The sequence below is a fragment of the Rhinolophus sinicus genome, chromosome 7 (genome assembly GCF_057876585.1).
Source record: "Rhinolophus sinicus isolate RSI-liver-muscle chromosome 7, RSI-T2T, whole genome shotgun sequence".
NCBI lineage: Eukaryota > Metazoa > Chordata > Mammalia > Chiroptera > Rhinolophidae > Rhinolophus > Rhinolophus sinicus.
The window spans coordinates 54,858,036-54,870,528 of NC_142507.1; the positions used below are offsets into that span (position 1 = coordinate 54,858,036).

Below are 12,493 nucleotides of genomic sequence, written 5' to 3' on the forward strand. Positions count from 1 at the left end.
TATGAATTAAACAAGGTATTTTTCATTCATCAGTTTGGTTGAAATTTTGAAAACTGATAACAGCTAATACTGGCAAGGAAAAATAGGCACTAGTGGCCACCAGTAGTAGCCACCATTATTTTGGAAAGTGGTATTTATAGTATCTATTACAATTTTAAATTTTACATACTCTGACTTCAATAGTAATTCTGCTTTTGAAACTCTTATCATAGAAAAATAAAAGCACCACCAAATTTTATTATAGCACTCCTTGATGTAGCCACACAAAAAAAGTACACACACACACACACACACACACAGCATGACTGCTATTTTTAAGTAAAAAAGCAAGCATGATCTTACACTTGTAAAGAGCAGGAAAAAACCGTATGTATTTGTATATATACAGAAATAAGTATAGATGATTATATACCAATTGATAGCACTGGTTACTTTAGGGAGAAAGCTTGGAAGTTAAAAAAAAAGATTATGTATTTTCTCTTGACCTATTACAGAACTGTATTAGTTTTATAATACACAAAAATCCAATAAATACATATTTTGCAAAGATCTGAAATACCTAAGTTACCATACGCACACACCTCTCATAGTCTTGTTGTTTTGTTCAAAGCTACATACAAATCAGAAAATTAACCGAATAACTTCTACACATCCTTTCTAACTCCATTATTCTAATACTGACTCGCTACTTTCTTAATCCATTCCTTTCTTCTTTGTTTCCTTTCAATAGAGTACCACCTACTACACACCTAACTTTATTTTACTATGGTGAGAACGTTTAATGTGAGATCTACCCTCTTAACAAAACTGTATTAAGTGTACAACAGCGTTGATTACAGGTACCGCAGAGCTCTGGAGTTTATTCATCTTGCCTGAAACTCTATGACTGTTGATAATCCCCCAAGGCCCCCACCCCCAAGTCCATACCTTTTCAAATTAGATCACCATCCTTTTTTTTTTTTTAAGAAAAAGACAAATTGGACTTTATCAAAAGTAAGAACTTCTGTTCATTAAAGGATACCACCAAGAAAGTGAAAAGCCAAGCCATAAATTGGATATTCGCGATGCATATACGTATCTGAGAAAGGAAATGCATTCAGAAAATACGTTAAGAGCAGGCACTTTACAAACGAGGACGTCCAAATGTCCAACAAACACATAAAAAGATGCTCAACCTCCCGAGTCATCAGAGAAATGGAAATCAATACCACGATGTGATACTATTACCCACGAGAATGGCTAAAGTTAAAAAGAATGACACCACCAAATGTTGGTGAAGATGTGGAGCAACTGGAATCCTATATATTCTGATAGAGTTATACAGTCATACAATCAATTCGGAAAACTGTTGTCTCAGAAGATGGGCAGCCCCGCACTGGGAGAAATGTGACAGTCCTGTAGATCTAAATGACCCGGGCTCGGAAGGATGGCAGGTCCAGAGAGCTGAAACACAAGGGCCAGGGGCCCAGGGAGACACCAAGATGGAGAGGTGGGCAAGATCTTGAAGAGAGTGCTAAAGAGTCTGTTCTACCAAGGCCAAGGTCAGGTTTAGATTCAGGAATCGCATTCAGAGAGGTGTGGAGTGCAGTAAGGAAAGCGAGGTAACCACAGGCAGGAAGCCAATCAGCATAAGGCGTGACACACGATTATCGCTTTGCTGCCATTTTACTGATTTTGGAGAACAATCACTTTTCTTATACCCAGCCGGCCATCCTAACACTACTCTGTTGCTTTAACTGATGATTCTCCAGAAATTACTGCATTACCAAAAGGGTGAAAGGGAAAGGAAGGTGGACGATGACAGACAGTTCAGCAAAGATTTACTTAAACCACCAACCAACCGCCACGTCCTTAAGTGTTTATTTCCATTTTTAAGAGTAGTCTCTGTTGGGGAACAGGTGAAGAATGCAACTGTCATTCCATAGCATTCGTAATTAAGATGCTTATGAAACAAAGGATTCTGGCCTATAATCAAAATTGCCCATGAACTCCAAAAAATGATATACCAAAAACTGTATGGTGTGTGTGTACCTTTGGGGAAAGGGTACAAGGTTTCATTACATTCTTACTGGGGCCAATGACGACCACCACCACCACCACCACCACCACCACCAGACTTTGGATCCCATTTTTAAGGTAAGGTACAAAACGGATGCCCATGAAACTAGGAGATGGCCAGTTTTCACCATCTAATTCTACCCCTCAGTGAACAGTTTCCAGATTTTTGTGGAACAAATTCATTTAGAAACATTTTTAGAGGCTTACCGGAATCCCAAATCGTACTACTATCTTAAACATCTCAGTCCTACGTAAGTAGACTGCCTCTAATATTACGGGAATTTTGGGTAGTGTCCTCATAAGGGCACCATTTACTTGGAAGCAAACTGGCTTCTCTAATGCATTCATCTGCTGATTATTACTTTGACTTGCGAAAAAGAAATCATACACAATACGGATCCTTAATTCTCTGGTGATTTCTATAAAATAGCAACAAGAGGTCAACTAAACCCTGGGGAATACGTTGTTACTAGAAATGTTTCCCCTCAATGTTCTGAAATTAATTTCTCTTCCAGGACTGATAGAAGTCCAAAACTACCGGCCTTTTAGGCACAGTGCCAATTCAACAGATGGGCCCTACATTTTCCTAATGGTAGAGGTGGATTGGCAAGTGTGAGTCGTGTACTCAAACAAGAGAACAGTATCTGTTTCAGGCATTAGCTCAGAGGATTTCTAAAAGGTTTTTAAATCAACAACAACAAATAACCTTTATGCTATGACTGCCTTTATTGTCCATTATTTCTACTCCTTTCAATTTCTGACACCTCCAATATACTTAAATAGATCGTTACCCACATCCAGAAAATATGTCCCTAAACAGGCAGTAAATCAACCTAAATGATATGAAGCCCCTAATATTTACAGGTAGTGGACCTTACACATGTATTCTAGGATATTACATATGTTGACTCACTAAAAAACCAGCTTCTTCAAAGGAAGGTTTAACAATACCCAATGATAGACTAACGAAGAAATCAGGAGGCAGGTTGATATCACACTCTGTAAGTTTTCAAAGCTAGAAACACTCATCGTGTTAATGGGTAAGGAGCTTCAGGTCTTTTGATACCTCATTCATCATTTTATAAACTTTTTTTTACCTTATATTGTTCTCCACAATGGATAGATAGGAAGGCAGTGACCAAGCTGGCTATCTTTTTAGAGTAATCAAGTAGAAATAGGCACTCTGGTTCTTAATTTCATATAAAATTAGTGTTCTGATCTCTGTAACACAATCAAAGAGCTATTTAACAGATTTAAAAAATAGCAATTTGTTCATCAACCATTTTATTTTTGTTTCTATGTCTTGACTAGTTAGTATTTGTTAGGTTTTCTTAGGAAGGTTTAATTCCCAAATTTATCAAAAGATCCTTTCAGCCCTGGCACTGTTGATTAACTTCCTCTAAGTGTCAAGACTACCCCACAGTGCAGTCCAAGAACTCCAACTCTCTAGGTCATCTCCTCAAGTCCCCTGGCTCTAAATACCAACTCCACACTGATCAACTCCCAGATATCTCCGTGCCCCCACTGGAGATTTACACATCCAACTGCCTACTCAGTAACGCCACCTGAAACATCTCATGGAAAACGCAAAGGCAATATATCCAGACCGGATTCCTGACGGCAGCACACCCGCCACCGGCCTCTCCCAGGGCTCTTCATTTCAGTAAAGCATTCAACTCCTGAGGTCGTCGCTGGTCATTCCTGACAACTCTCTTCTGTAGACCCACATGTAAGACAAGTTATTGTCCCATCCCCTTCACCATGTATCCCAGTCACCTCCCTGATAACACCCAGGTTCAGCTCAGTCACCTTTGCCTCAATGTCACAACAGCCCCTCACTGGCCACTCTGGTTGCATCCCTCTTGCCTTTCAAAGGGTATAGATCAGATCAAGTCACTCCCTGCTCAAAACCTTCCATCAGCTTCCTATCAAATCTACAATAAAACCTGCACACTTAGTCAAGCCCTCTAAGACCCTGGATTACCAAGCCCTTGGCTGCCTATTTCCTAGCATTCCTCCCTACCTTGTTTACTCTGTTCCAGCGCTTTCCTACTTCTTAAATGAAGCAAACACACTACTGCCTCAGGGCTTAGGCTCACACCCCCCTCTCCACCCCGGGGGCTGCATGGGGCCCCTCACAGCATTCAGGTCTCTGCTCAAATATCACCGCCTCAGAGGACGTCCCTGACCTCCTGACATCCCCTGACCTTGTCTACGTTTCCTGTGCAACACTTAACCCCCACACGCTAGGACGTCATGCTTATTTATTTAATATCTATCTTACGCACTAGAAAGTGAGCACTAACTAGGAAAGCTGATTTTTGAGTGTTTTATTTACTCCTATATGCCCTGGGCTTAGAACGGCACTTGGCATAAAGTATACAACGAATAGTTGTTGTATGAAAGAAATGTTCCTTCTGTTAGAAGGCACAGGAGGCCGAATGCTGGTTTTTATTTGACTCTGAACAGAGGAGTTAAGCCCACGGATATCCCAAAGGACTAACTGCCCAATGGACTGCCTGGATAAAACACAGCACACAATAAAGATTCCTCAAGGAGAAGAGATCTTTGTCCTAGAATTGATTTGCTCTGGCATAAAATAATCCTATCCCAAGACATTCCTTCCGAAATCCCTACTGTACCTTAAGAACACAAGTCTTGCCGAACCACATGTAGTGTGAGAGAAGCGGTATGTGACAGTAGCACTGAAAGACCTCGTCCTGGAGAAGGAAAAGGAAGATGCCACGGACCTTATTCCGGTCATCATTGCATCCCGGTGCCGGGCACACCATGACACTTAACAAATACATGCTGGTCTTGTTTCTGAATCAAATGAGGTGGTTTAGTGAAAGAGATGGGTTCTGCTTTAGAAGAATACACTGGGCTCCTAAAAATCAAAGGAAATACTGATCAGTTTTAAAGAGAATGGTCATAACCAAACCCATTTCAGTTCAAAGATTTAAGGTTTTCCATTTCAAAAAATTCACCCAGTAAGATACATCCCTGTTCACTTTGGAGACAAATCCTTGATTTGATAAGAAGGTAAAAAGAAGCCAAACACAAAAGCCTTGCATAGGGCCGGCCCGGTGGCTCAGGCGGTTAGAGCTCCGTGCTCCTAACTCCAAAGGCTGCCGGTTCGATTCCCACATGGGCCTGTGGGCTCTCAACCACAAGGATGCCAGTTCAATTCCTCGAGTCCCGCAAGGGATGGTGGGCTCTGCCCCCTGCAACTAAGATTGAACACGGCACCTTGAGCTGAGCTGCCTCCCGGATGGCTCAGTTGTTGGTTGGAGCGCGGGCTCTCAACCACAAGGTTGCCAGTTTCAATTCCTCAACTCCCGCAAGGGATGGTGGGCAGCGCCCCCTGCAACTAAAATTGAACACGGCACCTTGAGCTGAGCTGCCGCTGAGCTCCCGGATGGCTCAGTTGGTTGGAGCCTGTCCTCTCAACCACAAGGTTGCCGGTTCGACTCCCGCAAGGGATGGTGGGCTGTGCCCCCTGCAACTAGCAACGGCAACTGGACCTGGAGCTGAGCTGCACCCTCCACAACTAAGACTGAAAGAACAACAACTTGAAGCTGAACATAACCCCCCACAACTAAGATTGAAAGGACAACAATTTGACCATTGTTCCCCAATAAAAGTCCTGTTCCCCTTCCCCAATAAAATCTTTAAAAAAAAAAAAAAAAAAAAAAAAAAAAGCCTTGCATAGAGTGAAGTTGGAAAATACAAAAGCAGAATTCACATGTGAGGAAAATAAGATAAATTAAGAATTAGAAAAATACACATACCTCTAAGGAAGATGTTTATATACTTTCAAAAATGCATTTTGCATATTCTTACCTCCTATAGGAAATATAAGGGAGGTCACTGGCTTTGCTAAAAAATAATTTATCTTGTCAGGAAACGAAGACGAGAAATAGCTAACAACAGCAAATCTCTATCACGCACTTGCTACATGACACACGTCATGCTCAGCACTTTAAACTCACCGTCTCATCCCACCCTCCAACAACCCTGTGCTCAAGTATTATCATCAACTTACAGTCAAGGAAACCAAAGAGCATCAGTGTTTTGCTCAACAGTACAGTCAGTAAGCAGCAAAACTGGTATCTGAGCCTAGTCAACCTGACTAGTTAACCTCTGTTTGGGATTTTCAACAAACTGAGGGGAATACACCAATCTGGAGGCTGGGAGAGTTGTTCATTATTAAGAAAAGCAGTTATACATTTTTGCATTTGGCTGGATGGATACCTACTATAATCAAAGCTTGCTTAACTAAAATACTGATGGAACGGGGTGCATTCTAGAAAAAATTTTCTAAGTAACTAAAACAAAACCAGTTATTTTCTTGATTTTAGTCTTTGTTAGAAATTACTTCTAACCGTAACGACAGACTCTAAGTAGAGTGTATTGAACACACTAGTTTCATCTTCATATTGCTGACGATCTCTCAGTACAAAGGCCAATCTTATACAGCACTGAACACACAGGATATCGTAGGAGAATGGGTGGAAAGTATACTGACCCTAATTAGTCCCCTGAATTCAGTCTATGTTATATTCATTTTCATACTGGGCACATGACCCTCCTCTACCTAGAATGCCCTAAGCCGTACTGAATAACTCACAATTTATCCTTTCAAACCTGGGTTTTCCTATTTGTGTAGGAAGACATCCCTAAGCTTTCCCTTCTTCCCAAAGATTCAGTAACTTTCTCCCCTCTCTACCTGGGAATAAATAATGTGTTACACTGTACTTTGTCATGTTTGTTAAAAAGCTGTTCCTCTTACTGGAGTCACAATTCTTTGAGGCAAGGAAAAGTCTTTTCCCCCCCAACACCTAAGCACAGAAGTGGGAATGGAGTAAACACTGGGAAAATGTGAGTTGACTGAGTGACGAATGAGTGAATGAATGAACGAACGAACAAAGGAATAGAAGAAATACTTGTTAAACTGAAATTAAACCCTGACCTGTTCTACATTTGAGGTTTTTTCCCTTAGACACACACACAAATTAAATCTCTAACTCACTGAGGTTTAAAGGTGATTGCTTTTTTGTTATGCTTCTGCAGAAACTTTAACTCCCCAACCTGTGTTATCATTTAGCTTGATGGAATCTCTACTTGAGATTTATATCCTCCAATCTTCTTTGAAGACCTTTCTACTATATATAATATTGTTCACCCAGTAGTTATTATACATGACTGATTCACTCCCCCATTTTCTCAAATATCAGAGTTAGCAGCTTCTTCTTTCAAAGACAGTTTTTAAAATTCTCTCCATTCAGCTCCGTTAGGCTTATGTTAGTAAACACTAATCTTTAAACTCTGGAGCTCTGCATTTTCAGCAGTGCTGAATTTAAGAAACTTTATTATAAAGAATGTCTCCTCCACATTCTAAACAATGTCCTTTACACCAAGAAGCTATGATATGGCTACTTTATAATTTGACACACTGTCCACCTGTGGTCCGAGGACAAATAAAACTGAATGAGAAGTAGCAAATGTAGAGAAGACAGAAATGCAAAACCAAAAAGTCGAAGATTCATGATTTAGCTACTGTGGGATTATAAGCTTTAACAAGAGATAAATCAGCCAAACTTTCACTAATGATGGAATTCACATTTATCTGAATTATAATTGTCAGCCTTTTGTGGAAGGAATATATCTGTAAATCTCTTCACTAGCAACCACTTCAAATCTCTATACTCTGATTCATTTCAGTAACTCAATAGGACCACTAACTTTCTTTTTATACAATGTTTCTACTCATCATGATAACCATCCTCTGGAACACGGTTCATATGAAGCAATTTAAGCAATGGGATGGATTTTCAAATGTCCACAATTAGAATTTCAAAATTCAAAACAATGTGCATTTTACTCTTTAAACAGCAAGTGGACATTAGACCAATTTTAGCTCCTGTTCAACATCACCAGAATCATCTGATTTCTTTGTGGTAACTGGATCCAGTTAGAAAACCAAGAGGAACTAGAAAATGTTTTTACCATCTTGTAACTCTGACTAAAAACAAAACAAAAGCAAACAAAAAAACTACATTACTTATCACTTGTGCATTTGAAAAAGCTGATAAGCTTTTCTGGCAAATACAGGAACTACCTGTTGCATTTTTCAATGCAAACACCTACAAGCAGTGAGGTGAACTTCTATTCAGCTCACTTCTTAGTTTGCAGAGGGACTCCCTATTGACAGTTTATATAGATCGGAAGTATTTCGTATAAGTAGTTTAGTTCCAACTATCATCAGATGCTTTAAAAAGGTAAATAAACCTAACTACAGAGAAATAATTCCCCATTTTAGAGTGCAACAAAAGTATTCACTCAAGTACTTGTGGATGAAATGGTATGTCTGGAAGAAGTGCTTCAAAAAAGCACGGGAAGTGGGGGGGACTAGTGGATGGGGCTACAGTGTAATAACTGGGTGCTGGTAACTGTTGAAGCTGGATGGTGAACACATGGGAACTCATTATACTGCTCTATTCATCTCTGCAGTTTGAAATCTTCCACATTTTAAAAACAAATGCAATTAAACGAAAAAAAAAGTAAACAATCCTGTCATCAGCTTGCACGTGACTGAGAGCAAATGACTAAAAACTACGAAAAGCAAAAACAATTAATGCTAAAAATAAAATCTTATAGTCTTCAAACATAACAAAAAGATGTTCAATGAAGGAAATACGTCTCTGAAGCAGCAGTAAGGTTATTAGTCAAATTTCTGTCATCACTCGAATCCATAACTTTTTGTGTTGTGTCAACATCACACTGCCACTGACATCTCCAGTGAGGCAGTCACTAAAAAACGTGATTTCTAAAACATGAAATGTAAGACTGATAGTTATCATTAAGATGACAAATCATAAGTATGAAGATCTAACCTCTACATACAAAGAAATATAAACAACAACCAAAAAAAAAAAAGGAAAAAAACTACAATACAGGTCCAAACAAAACAAAAACTACTTTCATTTCCCTCTCAGCACAGCCAGGCTTAAGATATCTCATGCCCTGAAAAGGCTGTCACAAAGCAGCTCTCACAGTGGATTTCAGTCAGGCTGTACATTACCTTTAAAAGACTCAGACCAACATACATAATTCGAATAGCAGTATGAAATTATTTAACTGGAGACACACCACCTACACATATGGTAAAACTTCTGCTCTGTGTGTAGGCTGACCATTTGGGGCAGGACTGAATGTGGTTGACTCTTTATTCGTTGGTATGGAAGACTGAGAATAAAGCCTTAAGTGGAACTGCTAATACTACGAAGATACAGTGCCTAGCAAGACATCGGAAGTGATGCTCTGTAGTTTAGACTGCAACTCAAGGATAGGACATAAAAATTGCTTTCCACTCTTGATCCTTAAAGGGCCTGAATAATTTTGATTATTACAAGCATCATTTTTTGTGAAGTATCTCCTACATAGAAGAGATTACCTACATATCTATATGCAGACATGCACACACACGACATGTTTTTAAAAAACCATGAACCTAATACCCAAGTTAAAAATTAGATAAAATATTAAAATTTTGACAAGTTTATATGACATTCTTACACAGAGGCCATGACAATAAAGGAGACAACCAGACCGTTTTTCTTAAGATCTTCCCATTGTCTTGATGAATCCTGTAATCTGTCCAAGTAAAACACCTTTCTGAATTTCTTATTCTTTTTAAAATGCAGAAATGATTTTTCATTGCCAGTACTAGATTCACGGGTAGTCTGTGAAATAACTACTGAATTTTACCCTAGAAGTGTATCCCAGATGCACGTATATCCAAAATGACGTTAGGACCTTTTTACATAAACTTACTGTAGAAATACATCCAAAACAAGATAGGGACGCCAGCAATGATTACCTCCTTTTCAAGCCAGAGTGCCTTCATCCAAAAACATCAGATGGTCAATCATTTGATACCAAAGCACACTTTTTCTCTACAAAGTTGCATACAAAGGCTTTACAGCTTCCTAAGAATAAGTAATGGCAAAAACTCTCTGCAATGAAGTCATAAAACCTAAAGTAGGAACACGCGTCCCTCCTCCTTGCCGTTTTGAAAGCTCCTACCATCATACAATTCGTATCTTCAACTGGATTCGAATCTCTTCAAGGGCAGGCACCATGTATTATTCATCTCTGTGTCCCCTGCACAGAATGAACTCAATGTTTGTTATAACTAAAATAAACTCCAGAAAGTGAGCTTTAAAACACCTCAGTACCAGTGCAAAACTGGAAAAAAATATGAGTTTGAGAATAAAAAGATACTGAAAAGAACTATAAACATTTGTGCTATATTATATTCTCTTACCACCTGATTCATAATCACATGCTAACATTACAGAAACAAGTTTGCAAAGAGTAAAGTAAAAGCAATAAAAAAAATGGATCTTAAAGTTCTCCTTAGTGTCAGCATGCTCAAATACTATTCTAGAATCTTTCATCTTAAACTCAGACTTTGTATACCAGCCATACTTAAATAAATTTTTTAAAAAACTCATGACAACATCTTCACCCCACAACTATAAAAAATAAATAAATTTAAAAGGCTTCAAATAAGACCTGCACATAAACTGGTTCTATTTCATCACGATTTAAGTTCCTGAAATTGTATGCATGATTCGCATCACTGTGCTTATGCTCATTTTCTATAGTGAGGGTCTTTCATCAGATTTTCAGAAGGGTAAGTGACCCAAAAAAACTTTAAGAACCACTAACCTAGCACATCAGAAACATTCCATTTTCCACAGAAATAAAGTTGGTTTCGTCCAAGTATTCTTCTCTCATATTCACAGAGGGGATCCTTACTATAAGATTAGTCTTTCAAAGCATTCCTTCATCCTAGTCAAAAAGTGCCAGTATCCACAGGCACATATAACAATTCCAAGATCCCCAAAAACAGTTTACTCATTAAGTGCCAAAAACAAACAACAACAAAAGAAGGCACATTCTATCACAAACTGGCCACCCTGTAAGATGCTTAAATATACTTGTATCCTTCCATATTAAAAAATGTCCAGAAGATCTTAAATTTCCTCCAAACTGAACAGACTTTTTAGGAAGGTTTTCCAGTTTTGTTCCACATTGACTTGTCTGCCTCGCTCAAATTAACACATATCACTGTCAAGACAAGTCGTCCCTCATTTGCATCCAGGCTGTTTCAACAGGGTCACCTTGATTCTTCTCACCCCAAGGCAGGACCATTTATTGAGTAGTTATTCAGTAAGTAGCTGTTGAATGAATGAAAGAAGCTCCTTCCTCTCAAAGATTTAAAGCTACGCTGTCAGTCCCCATACACCTGCTCTGGTATAAGTTAAGCTATGAGTGACATCCCTCCTTCAAACATACAAGCTGAAGGGTTAGAAATGCTCTGCTTCCTCCATAAACAAAAAAATAATATAGTCAGGGACACCTATTTCAGACAGGCCAACCTGGCAGGACAACCTACATGCCACATACATGTCTGGTACAATCGATCTCTACCAAATGTAATACAATTCAACAGGTCACATATGCCGCTCCCTTTCCACTAAACTCAGATTTGCCTGACTGAGACCTCCTGAAGGGCATATACCACTGGACTAGTGGTCGTAACACCTCAATTCCAGTCCTAACTTTCTCTCCAATTTAACATGTGACCTTGGAAAAATGATCTCTTTTTGCATCAATTTCTTGTTTTGTAAAATGGGAGAAAACATTTACCCTACAGAGATTTAGAATCACAAAGAAACTGAAAATGCAGTCTGAAAAATGGAAAAGCTTTATGCTACTATAAAAGGTTAATGTAAAATCAGATCGACCCAGAAGGCCACACACTCTTTACCCCCTCCCAGAAATGGTTGTTACAGATGGTCTGAGCCTTCACGTTTACACAATTCACTCTCTCCAGAGACACAAACTATTCCTAAGACCACAGCTGGCTGTGACACGTTCCTCCCAGCCCTGACCCCACACATACATGCCGTCTATGTGTAAAACACTACTGCCATGACTGCTCTGGCCCAGTAACGGGGCGCTCCCAAACCCTAAATGCACACCCGTATCAGCCAGCACGGAGCATCCCAAGTTTTATTTTAAAAATAAACTCACTTATAAGGGGAACTCCATCACACTTACACAAATACAAGCAAACTCTTCCGGAACACTTTCCTTCCTTGCATACACACACAAACACAGCCGCTATACACCAACAGGCCATCTGTCTTCTAGACCAAAAACATGTCTTTCCCTGGATTATACAAACTCCCCAGTAACATTTATTAAACTTGGAACACTGAGCTCATCCTGTCGTCCCTTCGTACCGTGCGGCGTGTCAGGGACGCCAGAGCCGATCGCACAGGTAAAGTCCCCTCCGCAGATCACCCCGCCCGCCACTCGCGCCCGTCGCGCCGCCACGAGCTGGACGGTGGCGGATGCC

At 39.6% G+C, this 12,493-nt stretch overlaps 1 protein-coding gene across 4 annotated transcripts in view; it reads right to left on the reverse strand.

Moving 5' to 3' along the window:
* The window catches only part of ASH1L (ASH1 like histone lysine methyltransferase), a 142,512-nt gene that overhangs the window by 102,463 nt on the left and 27,556 nt on the right, over positions 1 to 12,493 (reverse strand). The window lies entirely within an intron of this gene.